Source organism: Bos mutus, chromosome 11 (genome assembly GCF_027580195.1).
Source record: "Bos mutus isolate GX-2022 chromosome 11, NWIPB_WYAK_1.1, whole genome shotgun sequence".
In the NCBI taxonomy this organism is placed as follows: Eukaryota; Metazoa; Chordata; class Mammalia; order Artiodactyla; family Bovidae; genus Bos; species Bos mutus.
In genome coordinates, this window is record NC_091627.1 from 2,569,151 (window position 1) to 2,583,749 (window position 14,599).

Consider the following 14,599-nt stretch of genomic DNA (forward strand, 5'->3'; position numbering starts at 1 on the left):
AAACTGTTTATGTTGCATCGGGGTAAAGCTCATTTTAGTTAAATAGTCATCGGAAGGACTGATGCTGACACTGAAACTCTAGTATTTTGGTCATCTGATGTGAACAGCCAACTCATTGCAAAAGTCTCTGATGCTGGGAGAGACTGAGGGCAGAAGGGGAAGAGGGCATCAGAGGATGAGATAGCTGGATGACGTCATCAGTGCAATGGACATGAACTTGGGCAAACTGCGGAAGATGGCGATGGACAGGGAGGCCTGGCGTGCTGCCGTCCACGGGGTCGCAAAGAGTCAGACAAGATGGGGCGGCTGAACAACAGCAGCACAGCCGGGTAACAACGCTGTGGTTATTTCAGGTGGGATAAAGCGTGTTTTCCTGATGTGAAGACAGCCTTTCCAACATTCTCTGGCTTAGTATTTGCATAAATGCTTCCTTGCTATCTTCTTGTGTCTTTATGTCTTAGGTAAGTTTCTTACAAAGATCAGCTGGATTTTGTCCTTTTTATCTGGCCTGAAATCATAAAGAGTCATCACTATAACTTTTAACTGTTCTATTAGTTTCTATGTATTGTGATTGCCAATATAGGTGGGCTGATTTCTGCCACCTTATCAATAGTTTGTCTTTTTTATGTCTTGCTCTCTCTCTCTTTTTGCCTTCTTCTGGATTCTCGAGCGTCTTTGTCCCGCCTCCCTCTCCACTGGTTTAGAATTTATGCACTCTATTTCCATTCTTTTGGTGATTGTTTATTGAAGTCGATTCTAAATTAACACTTTTTCTTCTCTTTCAGAGCCTTTTCGTTCCAACTGACCACACACGCCCCGTCCCTGCAGCTTAAGGCCGGCCTAGCCTTGCGTTTCGCACTGTCCCCGTTTAAATCCCGCACGGCACTTTCGCCGTCCACGCTTGTCCGGACGTGCCCACGCGCGTCACAGCGGCTTGGACTTCCGTCCTCTCTAGCGTTCCCGTTGTCCATCTGGGGTCACTTTCCTTCCTCCTCAAGTGTTAAGGCTTCCTCAAGCGCAGTTGCTCGTGGGACACTTTCTTGGTTTTCCTTTGCCTGTTGCCGCTTTTCTCTGTTGACTTCCAGGCCAGGAGCCTTCAGCTTGTGGAGTTTTGACGATACCACTTCTCTGTTTTCAAGCCCCCGTTGTTGCTACTGAGAAGTGGGCTCTCAGCATCAGAGTCCTTGAAGGCGACCTGTGCCTCCTCTCTGACTGTCTCAGGGCTTCTACTGGCCTTGGTGCCCTGCATGTCCTGAAGTGAAAAGGTGTGGATCCCGTGTTCTCATGGTGCTTGACATTCCTTGGGCCTCTTGTACTCGTGGTCAGCTCTCTTCCATTCAATTTGGAACCGTTTCAGCCTTAATCCTCTACAAACACTGCCTCTGTCCCTGTCTGCTTCTCTCTTCACTCTCTGGAGCTCCAGCTAGCAATATACTTACCCTCTCACTCCAGCCTCTGTGATTTTTTTTTTTCATATTTCCCAGGTGAAATTTTCCTAGTTCCTTTGACTTTATCCTTCAGGTCACTAATTTCTCTCCAGTTGTGTCTAAGCTGTTGTTACATTTATCCTCTGATTTTTAATTTCAAGCGTTAAGTATTTTTTACTTCTAGGAGTCAGCTTGCTATTTACTGACGTATTCAGGTCTCTTTTATTTCTTCTATAAAACATATTCACTTTGTTTTCTGGGTCTGATAGTTTTAATATCTGAATTTTCTGCCGATCTGACTCTGCATGCATACTCAGTCACTCAGTCGTGTCCAATCCTTTGTGACCCCATGGACTGCAGCCCACCAGGCTCCACTGTCCATGGAATTTCCCAGGCAAGGATACTGGAGTGGGTTGCCATTTCCTCCTCCAGGGGATCTTCCTTTCCCAGGGACTGAACCTGCGTCTCCCGTGTCTCCTGCGTTGGCGGTTGATTCCTGACCACCAGCGCCGCCTGGGACTCTGCCTCTGCCTCCTATTTCCGTCCGCTTTCACTCACGGCGCTTCGTTTACCTGTGTATGTGAAAGTGAAAGTGTTAGTCGCTCAGTCGTGTCTGATTCCTTGTGACCCCCATGGGCTGTAGCCCGCCAGGTTCCTCTGTCCATGGGATTCTCCAGGCAAGAATACTGGAGTGGGCAGCCTTTCCCTTCTCCAGGGGATCTTCCCAACCCAAGGATCGAACCCAGGTCTCCTGCATCGAAGACAGATTCTTCACCAGCTGAGCCACCAGGAAGCTTTGTACTTAGTGAATATTTACTGAGTTGCTCATTGGCTCTGGGACTCTGTGAAATGTCTCTGAGGCTTGAGATGAAGGTGAATTCCTTTAGAAAGTGCTTGCAGGACTTCCCTGGGGGTCCAGTGGCTATGACTTCACACTCCCAATGCAGGGGGCCCGGGTTCGATCCCTGGTCAGGGAACAAGAGCCCCGCACCACACCTGAGTGTTCCATGCCGCCACTAAGAGCGCCCACACGCCACAGTGCAGCTAAGACGGGGGCGGCCAAGCAAACACACGGCTCTTTTTAAAAAAGAAAGCTCTGGCGGTCTGAGAAGCCTTTAAACTAAAACCTCTCGTTTGAAGTTTGGGGACAACTGAGAGGGGATGGATTCAGGCTGCACAGACCCCGAGGGTGAGTCTGGATGATGGATTCTTAGAGCCCAGTTCCTCCTCTCCTCAGTACCAAGGCCTGAGGCACCAGAGCCGAGGCGCTACCTGGAGGCCAGGTGGGGTCCCAGCATAGCTGGACGCGAGGTTGAGCCCTCGGGAACCCTGGATGCATCGAGGTGGTCCTCCCTTGGGCCCCCAGTACGCCCTCTCTGTGCTTTGTCTTCTGACCCTGAGATCAAAGGGAGTCAGAAAACAAGAACAGCAACAATAAAACAAAACAAACAGACAAACGACCCTCTGGTTTACCCACCGGGTCGGAGACGCTGCAATTCTTCCAATTCAACATGAGAAGACAGGTTGTTCCTCGGCCGTCACAGACAGTGAACAACAGAACCAGCTGCGCCTGCTGGTGACCACCAGCTGCCGTCCGCCAGTCAGCGGGGTCACACCCCAGGAACGGCACGCCCTCGCTGAAGACCACCCAGCGCCCACCCGCCTCCCTCTGACAGTCCTCCTGGCCGACACCGCACTTAACTGACACTCCGTGCCAGGCCGGCAGGAGGGGTGCCTGGGCTCATGACCGTGGCTCTCTCCTTCCTAACGATCAATCCATTCAGCACTTTTGCTTGTACGTGGGGGCAGCAGCCTCGTGTTCCCCGCTCAAAGCAGAGCCAGTTTTGGCTTGGCTGCTCCTCTCTGGGCCCCCACTTTTGCCAGCCTTCCCTGAGGACTCCACACCTCCTAACCAGCTCAAAGGGTCTCCCAAGTGGCTCAAAGGTAAAGAATCCACTTGCTGATGCAGAAGCCACAGGAGACACAGGTTCAATCCCTGGGTCTGGAAGATCCCCTGGAGGAGGGCATGGCGACGCTCTCCAGTATCCATGCCTGGATAACTCCATGGACAGAGGGGCCTGGTGAGCTACAGTCCATGGGGTCACAAAGAGTCAGACACAACTGAGCGACTGCTCACACACACACGCGCACACACGCACGCAGCCATCTCAAGGCAGTGTTCAAGAAGCCCCTCCCTGGTGGTCCAGTGGTGAGGACTCTGCTCGTTCACTGCTTAGGGCCAGGATTCAATCCCTGATCAGGAACTAAGATCTCACAAGCTGTGCAGCGTGGCCAAAAAAAAAGATAGCTTTCAAGATGAATATCTTATTTTACTCAGAATGTGTAGCTGCTTTTAGTGAGAGGGCGTGTACAGGTTCTTAACTGGGTGTCGTGATGGGAACAGATATCTTTTGCCTTTATTTTACAGATGGGGAGACTGAGGCTTAGTATGTGCGTGCATGCACAGTCCTGTCTGACTCTTTGTAACCCCCATGGACTGTAACCCGCCAGACTCCTCTGTCTGTTGGATTCTCCAGGCAAGAATACCAGCATGCTTTGCCATTTCCTCCTCCAGGGGATCTTCCTGAGGTAGGGATCGAACCTGAGTCTCCTGAATTGGCAGGTGGATCCTTTATCACTGAGCCATCTGGGAAGCCCAACTGAGACTTGGGGACACTCATAATTCACAGACTCTAACCTCGGAACCCAGACACCCTGCCTCCCGGGTCTGTGCACTTAACCTCTGCCATTGGCTTGCAGAGGCTCCGGCAAGTGCTCAACAAATGAGTCAGTAACTGGTGAGTTCATTCATTCATGCCTCAAATATTCACTGAGCTTCTTCAGTTTGCCGCACGGTCTGAGGCCCTGAAGATACCGCAAAGGCCAAGGGTGACATCACTGCCCCAGAGAGTTCACATTCCAGAGGCCGTCGGGGATGGTCAGAGGCTCTGCATCTCCGCAGGGACCTCGGCCCGCACTGGCCACTCCAGCGGGGCCTCAAGTCTGGGACCCCTCCTCTAAGTGGGACCCCATTAAGAGGAGTGGGGGGACCCCCCCCAAGCGCTTGTGCCTCTGGGAGGCCGCGGAGGTGACCCTGCTGACCATGGGAACCCTGGGGTCAGGCCAGCTCTGTGATTTCCCAAGGTTCATGGCTGAGCTGGCCTTGAACCCAAGCCTGTGGTTTTCCACCCCGTCTCCATCAAGGTGAGAGCTCCAACAAGGATTCAGATGAGCGATTCCGGGCTGACATCTCTGGGCCCAGGAAGGGCACAGCGGTCGACTGGCCTCCCTCTGCTGGTGACCCTGGTGGTCACGATGTGGGAGTTGCCAGCCATTCCATCAGAAGCTGGCGCCACCCCTAATTTCACTAGAGTGACGCCTTTGCCTGCAGGCGAAGGGCACCCCAGAGACTGGGCTGTAGACAAACCTCAGCTCTGACGTTCCCCAGAGAACTTGGGGGTCGGCACTTGCCCACAGTTCAGCCAGCCAAGCAGGCCTCGGCCTCCACCCTGTTACCCCCTAGACTCTTGGGTCCCCAAAAGGGCCCCCACACCTGTGTTCCTTGGTCAGCCGAGTGGCAGGGGCGGATGGTGGTGCTCCGCGAACAGCTGGGCACAGCTGCCTCCCGAGGACACTGCCCCCGGCATGCCTGGAACACAGGGTCAGACTCCATTCATTCCCCACATGGGCCCCGCTCCAGCAGGCCTGGCCAAGGGACGGCGTGTCCTGGGGGAGGGCTGGCCCCTGGCTCAGCCTGACAAAGCAGCGGCGGGGGGACAGAGCTCCAAACCCGAGGAACTCGGGCCTCCTCTCTGCAGCTGCCGCCCCGAGCTGGGCGCTGTCTGTGGGGCAGGGTGGCGTGCTGGCCCTGGAGTGGGGAGGTGGGGGACGGGGAGGTGACCCGAGCTTCCGGAGCCTGGGGCTGTGGCTCCCACCCGCCTGCTCCAGAGCCAGCACTGGGATCCGGGGACCTGGTGCAGCTTGTCCCGGAACCCTGCACACGGGCCACTGCGGGCCATGGGGCACTGCCCTCCCAGCCCCCACCCAGCCAGCCAGGGGCTGGGACCAGGTCATTGTCTCCAGCTAGAATCCCCATGTCAAACCCACCTTGCCCGTCAGATCTGCAGCCTCGGGTGGGAGTGGCGGGGGCGGGGGCTGGCCTCAGTGGCTCCCTGGCTCTGTCCTGTCACATGCCCACCCTCACCCCCAGAGCACTTTATGCCTCCATCGGGAAGTGGGGGAAGGTGAGTGGATGTTCGTGTGTAGTTATGATGTGTGTTGGGGGAAGGGGTGAGGGATGGGCAGCAAGGTGAGTAGGTGGGGGGTGAGTGGGGGTCGGGGTGAGTGGGGGAGTGAGGGGGGTGGACGTCATCTTCCCAGCACCTGGCCGGCCCATGTGCTCCTCTGAGCCCCCCACCACCTGCTCTCATCCTGCCTGCTTCCAAGACCAGGCTCAGCGCCTGCCTCTCCCCTGAAGGCCTCCCAACGCGCACCGTCTACCGTCCCCGCGCCCCCGCCGCTCGCCCCTCGGTTGCCAAGGCAACTCTTGCATCCAGGTGTGCATCACCCCCGAGACCCCTACACCCGCCGCCCCACCCCCGCTGACCTGGCCTGCCCTCAGCTTCCAGGCCTGAAGCAGCTGCCACCGTCAGCCTGCCACAGACGAGAGCTTCCTGCTGTTTTCAGTTTCACTTTACTTTTTTTTTTTAACCACATAAGCAATACACAGGTAGGCACAGGTTTGGTCAAAGCAGCCATTTAACTCTCTTACAAAATGGGAATTCCCCGGCGGTCCAGTGGTTAGGACTCTGCGCTTTCACCAAGGCCCAAGGTCACTTCCTGGTCAGAGAGCTAAGATTTCACAAGACGTGAGGCCAAAAAAGTATAAATAAATAATGACTCCAGTCGTTGTAGAAAAATTCAAACGTGGTGAACAAAAAGACCGTCCAAAGCACCTGAGGCCGCTGGCACTTTTCTCTGCAAATGGGGGGCTGGAGAAGTGCCGAGGCGCCAGGTCTGCTCCGGAGAGCTCTCTCCATCCCCAGACGACCCTAAGCTGGGGGGGGGGGGCCCTCTCCTCACCACTTACAGTGAGGGGACAGAAGTGCTAGGTCAAGGGTCAAGGGCGCCGATGGCTGGGAACCCGTGGGAACATCACCGGCTGTCTCTCCTGTGACCACGCCCCGTCCCTCTGACCACACCCCCATATCTCTGACCACGCCCCTGTCCCTCTGGCCACACCCCCACCTCTCTGACCACGCCCCCGTCCCTCTGACCCGCCCCCATATCTCTGACCACGCCCCATCCCTCTGGCCACACCCCCATCTCTCTTAAACACCTTCTAGGTTCGCCGCTGAGTCCTTTCTCAAGTCTATCACCTCACAGGGTGGACAGATGCTCTGGGTTGGGGGGCCCTGTGGGGACAGCCCGGCCCCAGGACCCCTTCCTCGAGGCCAGGCTTGCTGCCCCCACCCCTGGCTGAGGCAAGAAGTCCAGCTCCTGACAGAGGAGAGGCCAAGTCCACTCAGCTCAGTCTCCCAGAGGCCAGGGGCTGGTTCCAGGTCTCTGAGGCTGAAATCCAGGTCCGCCAGCATCGAGGGAGCAATGGAGGGGTCCGCCCGGCAAGGACGCTGCCCCGAACTCAGGTTGAGACGGGGAGGGCTCCAGCCGCAGGACACGCCCCTGCCCTCGCTAGGAGGGGCACAGGTGAGCTGGACTTCCCACTTGGCAAGTCCTGTCCAATGGACAATATGAGCATCATGAGACTGTTGCCCCAGCAGAGTCCAGGGGGACCAGTGCGCTCAGCACACACAGAGAAAGCCAGGGCCATGTCCTGGAACCAAGCCATGTCTGGACCCTGAAGAGCACATCTGCAGGCAGAGAGGGGGCCACGGGGCAACGGTCAGAGGACATGCCTGGACCATGTCAGTCTCCAGCCTCGGTGGGCGAGCTGCTCCGGGGCCATCCTGCTGGTAATACACTCATGCAGGGAGCACATCGCTTCTGCCAATGGCGTGTTCACACGGACCTCATTCCCAGGAGATGGTCACCGCGGCCTCTGGCGAGCTGAACTGGAGGAAGGCCAGTCAGCCACACACGTAGGCCGCTCACCTGGTGGATGCTGGGGAGGCCTGGGCCTGGCCAGGATCCCGGGCCGTGCAGCCCACTCTCAGCCCCTCCCACAGCCAGGCCTGCTCCTGGGGAATGTTCCGGAAAGAGTGGGGATCCAACCCCAACCACCAGCGGCCCCCCCTCCTCTGCCACCCCCGGACCCCAGGTCTTCCACTGCAAGCAAGCTCGTGGCGCCGTCCCTGTGAGGACCGCGGGGACCCAGGCCCCATCCCTCAGGCCTCAGAAAGCAAACCCAGCTCCTCACCTGAGTCAGAGCCGGGCTTCTCCAAGAGCCCTCTCCTGGGGCGGCTACTCTGTCAGCCCCGAGACCTCAGTCTTGCACACCGGACAGCCCCTGAGACCCTGGCCTCCGCCGGGCTCCCGTTTCACAGACCTGCCAGGAGCTGCACTCCCCAGGGTCTGCATCTGCCCAGATGGAGCCGCCAAAGGCTGGGGGTGGCGGAGGGCAGGCCCCTCGGCTGCTTCTTTCCCTGAGATCGCAGCCACGATTCCAAACACACAGGGCTGTCCAGGCCAACAGACCAGCTGGGAGCCGGGCCCCAGCTGGGGAGACAGCGGACACACTCCACGAGGTCACCCCACTCCTGGCTCAGCCCCAATGTCCAAGGCTGCCCCTCGACAGCCCGCTCAGCCTCAGGCTCCAGATGCCCCGGATCCTGCCCTGGGGCCTCAGGAGCACCCAGCCTGTCCCCGCAAGCCAGCACCCAGACCCCCACACGGGCGTTTACATTAAGCTCAGGCGCCCTCGGTCAGTGCCAGGTGTGGGTGGCCCCCATCCAGGCCGGGTCCCGGGCCCCCTCCCACGTGCCCTCTTGCCGAGCTTCTGTCTCCCCCAGCAGACCCCGAGCCCCCGCAGGGCAGGGCCGGTCCGACCCCACCGCTCGGCTGGGAGCTGGGCACGAGCAGTCCCAGAGGAGGGTGTGGCCGGTGTCCCAAAGCCCAGGGCCCCCAGCCGGCCCGTCCTCTAGGAGGCGGGAGCACGCACACACATGCACAAACACACATGCGCACGTGTGTCCAGCCACCCGTGCATGTGCAGTGGGCTTGGCCTCCTGGCCTCCCTTGCGGCGGGGGCAGTGAGCATTCTGGGCCCCCTGAGAAGAAGAGCCAGTGGGAAAACAGGGTCGACCACCAGCTCGAGCAGGGAAGACCCCTGCTCCGGGGGTGCCGCCCACGGCGTGCACGTGACCCCAGTCCCCAGACATTGGGGTGCTCAGCCTCCAGAGCCTGCTCAGCTTCCACCCCAGCTCCTCCCCCCAGAGACTCCCGGCCCTTCTCCCTGGTGGTGGCGCTGAGGCTGGTAGAGAGGTCGGGGTCAGAAGCTCGCCCAAGCCCAGGAGGTGCGCCCGCCCACCCGGTCAGGGCCGCCGGGCTCCCAGCACCGGGGCCGCAGCCTTCCTCCATCTTTCTGCCTGTGGCCAGTGGACGTTCCTGAGGGCTGGGCAGGGGGCGGAGGGCGGCCTGGGCCCGGGATGAAGCCCACCAGGTGGAATCCAGCCTCCCACAACCCCGAGGTCCTCCCTGGGACAGCGTGGTGTTCCTGGTGGAGACACTGGAGTTGAGGGGCTGGGGTGCAGACCCCAGGGCCACACAACGGAGCCCCTCAGAGAAGATGGCCCGGCCTGGGCTGCTGTCATGGCCTCTGGTCCGTGGCGCTGAGCGCAGCCTGGGGGGAGGGGGAGACCCCTGGGGGCAGATCCGGCCTGTTCTTTGGAGCCCCCGAGCCCTGCCCACTGCAGAACAGGGTGAGCCCACCGCCCACAAACAGGGGGCAGAGCTGGGCACAGAGCCCTGCAGCCACCTCCCAGCACGGGACGTCAGCTGGTCGCAGGGCAGCTCTGAGCCTCAGAAGACAGACTCCCCCCACCCCTGCGTTGCCAGGAGCGGGTTTTAAGTGTCTCCACACAGACCAGTGCTCCAGGGCGCCAACGGACAGCAGCTGCGAGGGACGGCCTCTCTGACGCCTCCTCCTCCTCTGCCTCGCCAGGGACTCCAGCGGTCCAGTCCTGGGGGACCCCCGCTGGGCGCCCAAGCCCCCTCCCCACCCCCGATCTCGAGGTGCCCTCGGGTCTCCCCGGCGGAACAATGTTGACATATTCTAAGCCGTCAGCAAAACAAGATGAAAATTCAGTAATTGCTTTTGGCAGGGAGTCCCTGGGCCAGCACAGGGGCCAAAAGTAACCGAGGAGAGGGTCCCAGACCACCCGCAGCCTCAGTGTGGGCTTCGTCTGAGCTCTGGAGAGGGGCCCCGCCGTGGGCAGGGTGTGCGCAGGGTGGGCTGGAGGGACACGGGAGCGGCGGGGACAGAGCGAGGCTGTCGCTTCCAACACTGCAAAGCAGGGAGCGTCCAGCCGTCCAAAAAAATGTAATGTCATACTCGAGCAGGAGGAGCAGCTGCTGGGCCACTCGGCGGCCCACAAATAGTTGGCCATGTCCCGGGAGAGGGTGTTGGCTGAGGCCGTGAAAAGGCGGAAAAAACGCCAGGCTGGCCGGCCACGCTCGGCCCCAGCCCCGCCCTTCCCAGGCCCGGCCAGTGCTGGCCACAGGGGAGGGGCGTGAACCCCAGGGTGGTGGGAACCAGGGTCGTGGCGCACCTGGCCAGGGCAGAGGGTGGGGTGGCTGGGGGGCCCTGGGTCTGACCCTTCCCAGCGCAAAGGCCAGAGCAGGAAGGAACGCGCTTCACCGGTCAGGCCTGACCCAAATCCACATCACAGGACCAAGCAGGGGCAGGAAGCCAGCACAGAGACTGGTCAGCCTCACCCTGGCCTTTGCTGTTGCCTCTTGGTGCCCCAAGCAAGACACACCTGCCCATGAGGCGTGCCCAGCTGGAACCCCAAGAACGTCCCCAGAAGCATCTGCTGGGGGCTGTCTGGCTAGCTCTGTGGTGAGGAGGAGAGCAGAGGGGTCCAGACAGGGCCGGGCTCTGGGGACTGGCCACCCCGCACCATGGAGAAGGCTTGGTGCCAGCCCCTCCGCCCCCACCCCTTGCGGGGCGGGTTTCCAGCATCACCTCTCTCCTGCCTCTTTCACTCTCACCTTGCCAAGGATGCAGGGCAGGAGCAGGTCTCAGACACGGGCCCTGGAGGCCCCCGGTCCCAGTGGGAGGCCAGGCCAGCTGTCCGGGTCCCCTCGTCCTTCTCCCCCCAGGAGATGCCTGAAGGCCTCTGAGGACCATTCCCCAGTGCCCCGGTGCCCTGGGGCCCCAGCACAGAGGGAAGAGTGGGCAGGGTCTGGAGCACACCCATGAGCCCGCCCCTTCAGGCTCCAGGCCACTTCCACAGGGAAGGAGGAGCTGATGGCCAGTAGCCGTTGGCAGCGCTTAAGGCTGCGACACCCAGAAAACCAGCTCGCACAACAAGGTGCCCAGCCTCCAGTCCCCAAAGAACCAGCTCCTGCTTCATCCCTGCTCATCATCCTAGCCTGGGCTCCCACCTCCTGGTTGCAAGAGGGCTGCTGCATCGCCGGGCAACACAACTGAATTCCAGGCAGGAAGAAGGGGATAGGACCCCAAGCCTTGCTAATCAGGAAGGTGGCCCTCCCTGGACACTCTGGACTAACCACACCCCTGGCCAGAAGGGACTCACATGGCCACCCAGCTACAGGGCAGCTGGAGGACCTGTGAGTCTAGTAGGCACGCTGCCACCCCAGGCACCATTAGGGCCCTCCTGGGAAGGAGGCAGAATGGAGTAGAGGAGCAGTGTGGTCCCACTGACCCGCGGACTGATGAGAAAAGGAGACTCGGTCTGGGGCTCGCCCACCGCCACAGAGCTGGAGAGAGGCCGGCGGAGAGGAAACCACGGGAAAGTCTCTCCCCCAGGACGGGGCCTCCAGGCTCTGGGGGCTGTTTGAACCCTGCCTGGCAAACGCCCACAAGCTCACACCCAGGCTGCGAGGAAAGAGGCCAGCTCCATGCCATCCCCAGGCTCCTATAGCAGGGCCAGACAGAGCAAACACACACACACACGTGTGCGTGCATACATGCCTGCTTGTATACACACAAGTACATGCATGCATGTATGCTAAGTTGCTTCAGTCGTGTCTGATTCTTTGCTGCCCTGGGGACTGTAGCCCACCAGGCTCCTCCATCCATGGGGATTCCCCAGGCAAGAACACTAGAATGGGTTGCCAGGCCCTCCTCCAGGGGATCTTCCCGACCCGGGGATCAGACCTGGATCTCCTGCATTGCAGGCACCAGGAAAGCCCACACAAGTACACGCATGCGTGCAAACACAAACGTTCATGGTGCACATGCATTCACATACATACACGGGTGTGCATACGTACACTCACGCACGCATACAGGCACACACGCGAGCACGTGTACGGAGACTGAAGTCCACGGGTTCACGTGCGTTACGTGCTTGTACATGTGCGGTGCACACGCGTGCAGCCTGTGGGCACAGATGTGTACACGCAGACACACATGTACACATACATAGTCACACACAAGCTGCCAGCTCCCAGCCCCTTCCCTGCCAAGGGGTTCGTTCCAGGAGCAGGCCTCCAGCCCCGGCCTGGCCCTTCCTGTCATCCTTGGCAACGTCCAGCCCGCCAAAAGCCTAGACTTCCCCGATCTCAGGCATCTGGCTGCCCCAGCACCGCTGGAAGAGAGGGGAGACGGGGCGGCAAAACCCCAAAGGGAGCCACAGGGTTTATGAAATGGTCAGTGAGTCACACAGAGCAGTGCTTCTCCACAGGTGCAGTTCCTTTCTGGACCAGCTTCGGACAGACGCCCATGCCAGCCTTGGGTTGGGCGCGGGGAGTGCAGAAGGGGCTCCGTGGCCTGAAAGAACCACAGGGGCAGGCCGGATGCCCTGCAGCAGCCGCTGAAACCGCAATGAAGCCACACGGCGTTTTCTGGGGCGCTGGACAGAAATGCAAACAGGAGGCTGCACACAATCTGCCCTCCCCCTGAGCAGGGCAGCAGGCAAGGCTGAGGCCTCGGACAAGGTCCGGAGGGGTCCTGACAAGTGCTTATTCAGTGAGTCAGGAGGGTCCCAGGGCCTCCAGCCCCGACCGGAAGGTCTCCACGGCCCGCCCATCTTCCCCACCAAGGCCCAAGGAGGACCGCTGTGGGGCAGAAAGGCCCCGGACCCTGGGCAGACGCCCCTTCCCCCGCCCCCCCCCCCCGACCTCCCCCGACCAGGCCTTGCAAGCAGTTCTTCCCCACCCCCTCTGCCTCCTTCCCGATGCTTTTTCAGGAGATCATAGATATGCAAACAGGAAAAGAACGCAAATAGAAAATGGCAAAAGAGGTTCTCTCTGGGTAATGAAGTGTATGTATGCTTGTCCATAGTCTCAAATTTTTAAAAATAGAACACCTTCACCTCCCGGGCCCTGATGGAAACCCCAGAGGGCTCTCAAATCAAATGGCGTGATTCTCAACTTCAGCCACCAGGTGGCGGCCAAGACCAGCGCATCCCGCCTCGGACCCGTCTCAGCGCGGCGGAGGGCGTGGGGCTTCTTCCCAGGGTTCTCTGGGTCCCAGGAGGTAGGAGAGGGCGACACCCGGAGGGAGACTGTCAGCTGCGGAGGGGCCACAGAATACCTCCCTACCGGTGGGCCCTCCCGACAGTGCCGAGGGGCAGGGACTGCCGCCCTCATTGGATGACTGGGGAGCTGAGATTTGGGGCGGGGCAGGGCCTTGTCCACCCTCCAACTGGCCAGCGTGGACAGAGCCTAAGCTGCAACTCTCCTCTCCCAGCTCGATCTAACCCACTCCGCAGATACCCAGGGGTCACCTGGCTTCTCCTGCCGCGCTCAGGACGGCAGGGCCGGGGTGCGCACCCAGCTGTGGCCTGCAGCAAACCAGGATGAGCCGGTTTTGAGCCCAGTCGGCCTGAGCACTCGCAGCCGCCCCGGAGCTTGTAGTCCACCTTCCGCGGCCATCCCCAGGGGTGAGGCTCCAGCAGCGGCCTTCTGCAACCGAGTCCAGGACTCATCGGGGTTCCTGCGCTCCAGTGTTCCAGTGGTGGGGGGCCCTTGGGGGCCTCCTGGGGTCCCACTGGGGCTGCCACAGGCAAGGGCTGAGCCGCTGGGTGCAGGGTATGGCCCAGGGCGCAGCTGGGAGGCTGTGCCATGCCCAGCCGAGGGATACCCCGCCCCAGCTCGGGAACCCATGTCAGCAGGAGTCTCGAGGGGGCCGGTCCCATACCAGCCAGACAGAAAGCAGCAGGAACAAGAGTACCAGGGCTGCAGCCAGGGTCAGAGAGGGCACCAGGTCCGAGTCCTCAGGGCCGGGAATGACGTCAGCCGGGGCATGGTGGGGGGCGGCCAGGGCACCAGACAGCTGGGTGTCAGAGACCTTCTCCCCGGGGGGCCCAGGCTGGCCCATCTGTGAGGAGGAGATGAGGGGCAGGACTTCCTCTGGGAGGGGCCCACCTCACACCCACCACCCCTCCCATCCGTCCCCCCATCACACCAGGAGCCAGGGGCCAAGAGGTGCCCCCGGACAGTGACTCCCTGAGCCTCGATGTTTTCCTCTGTGAAATGGGGATGCGGAGGACCACGGAGGGAGGGCAAGGACAGCCCCGGGGGCTGCCAGCGGCCCTGCCAAGCTTCCCACCTTCCCCCTCGAGATGACGGGGCCGGAGGCCAGGTTCAGCCCCACAGCTCCCTTCCTCGGAGACCTTTCCCCCTGTGCCAGGGAGTCTGGAATGCAGCTGGGTTAGTTTCCTGGGCAACTGGAAGCCAGCGGACTCGTCTGGAAGGCCCTCCTCACAATGCAGAAGCATTCGCAACAAGACTACCAGCTGCTCTCCGCCTGCATGGCAGTGAAGGACGGGAGCACCAGGCTGTGTCCATCTGGCAGATAAGAAAAGTGAGGCTCGCTAAAGGGAGAGCCTCCTGGAGCAGGTTCCCAAGAAGCCAGAGTCTGGCAGAGAGGGTCGCGGCGGCCTGAGACCCTACCCTCAGCCTCCAGCACAGGGAGGACTAGGTTTGGACTAGGTCGGTCGCTTGTTAAGCTCCAGGCCCTCGATCAGCCAGCGAGGTCCAGGAGACACGGAGTGTCTCTGCCCAGCCCCTGCCAACCCCCAGCC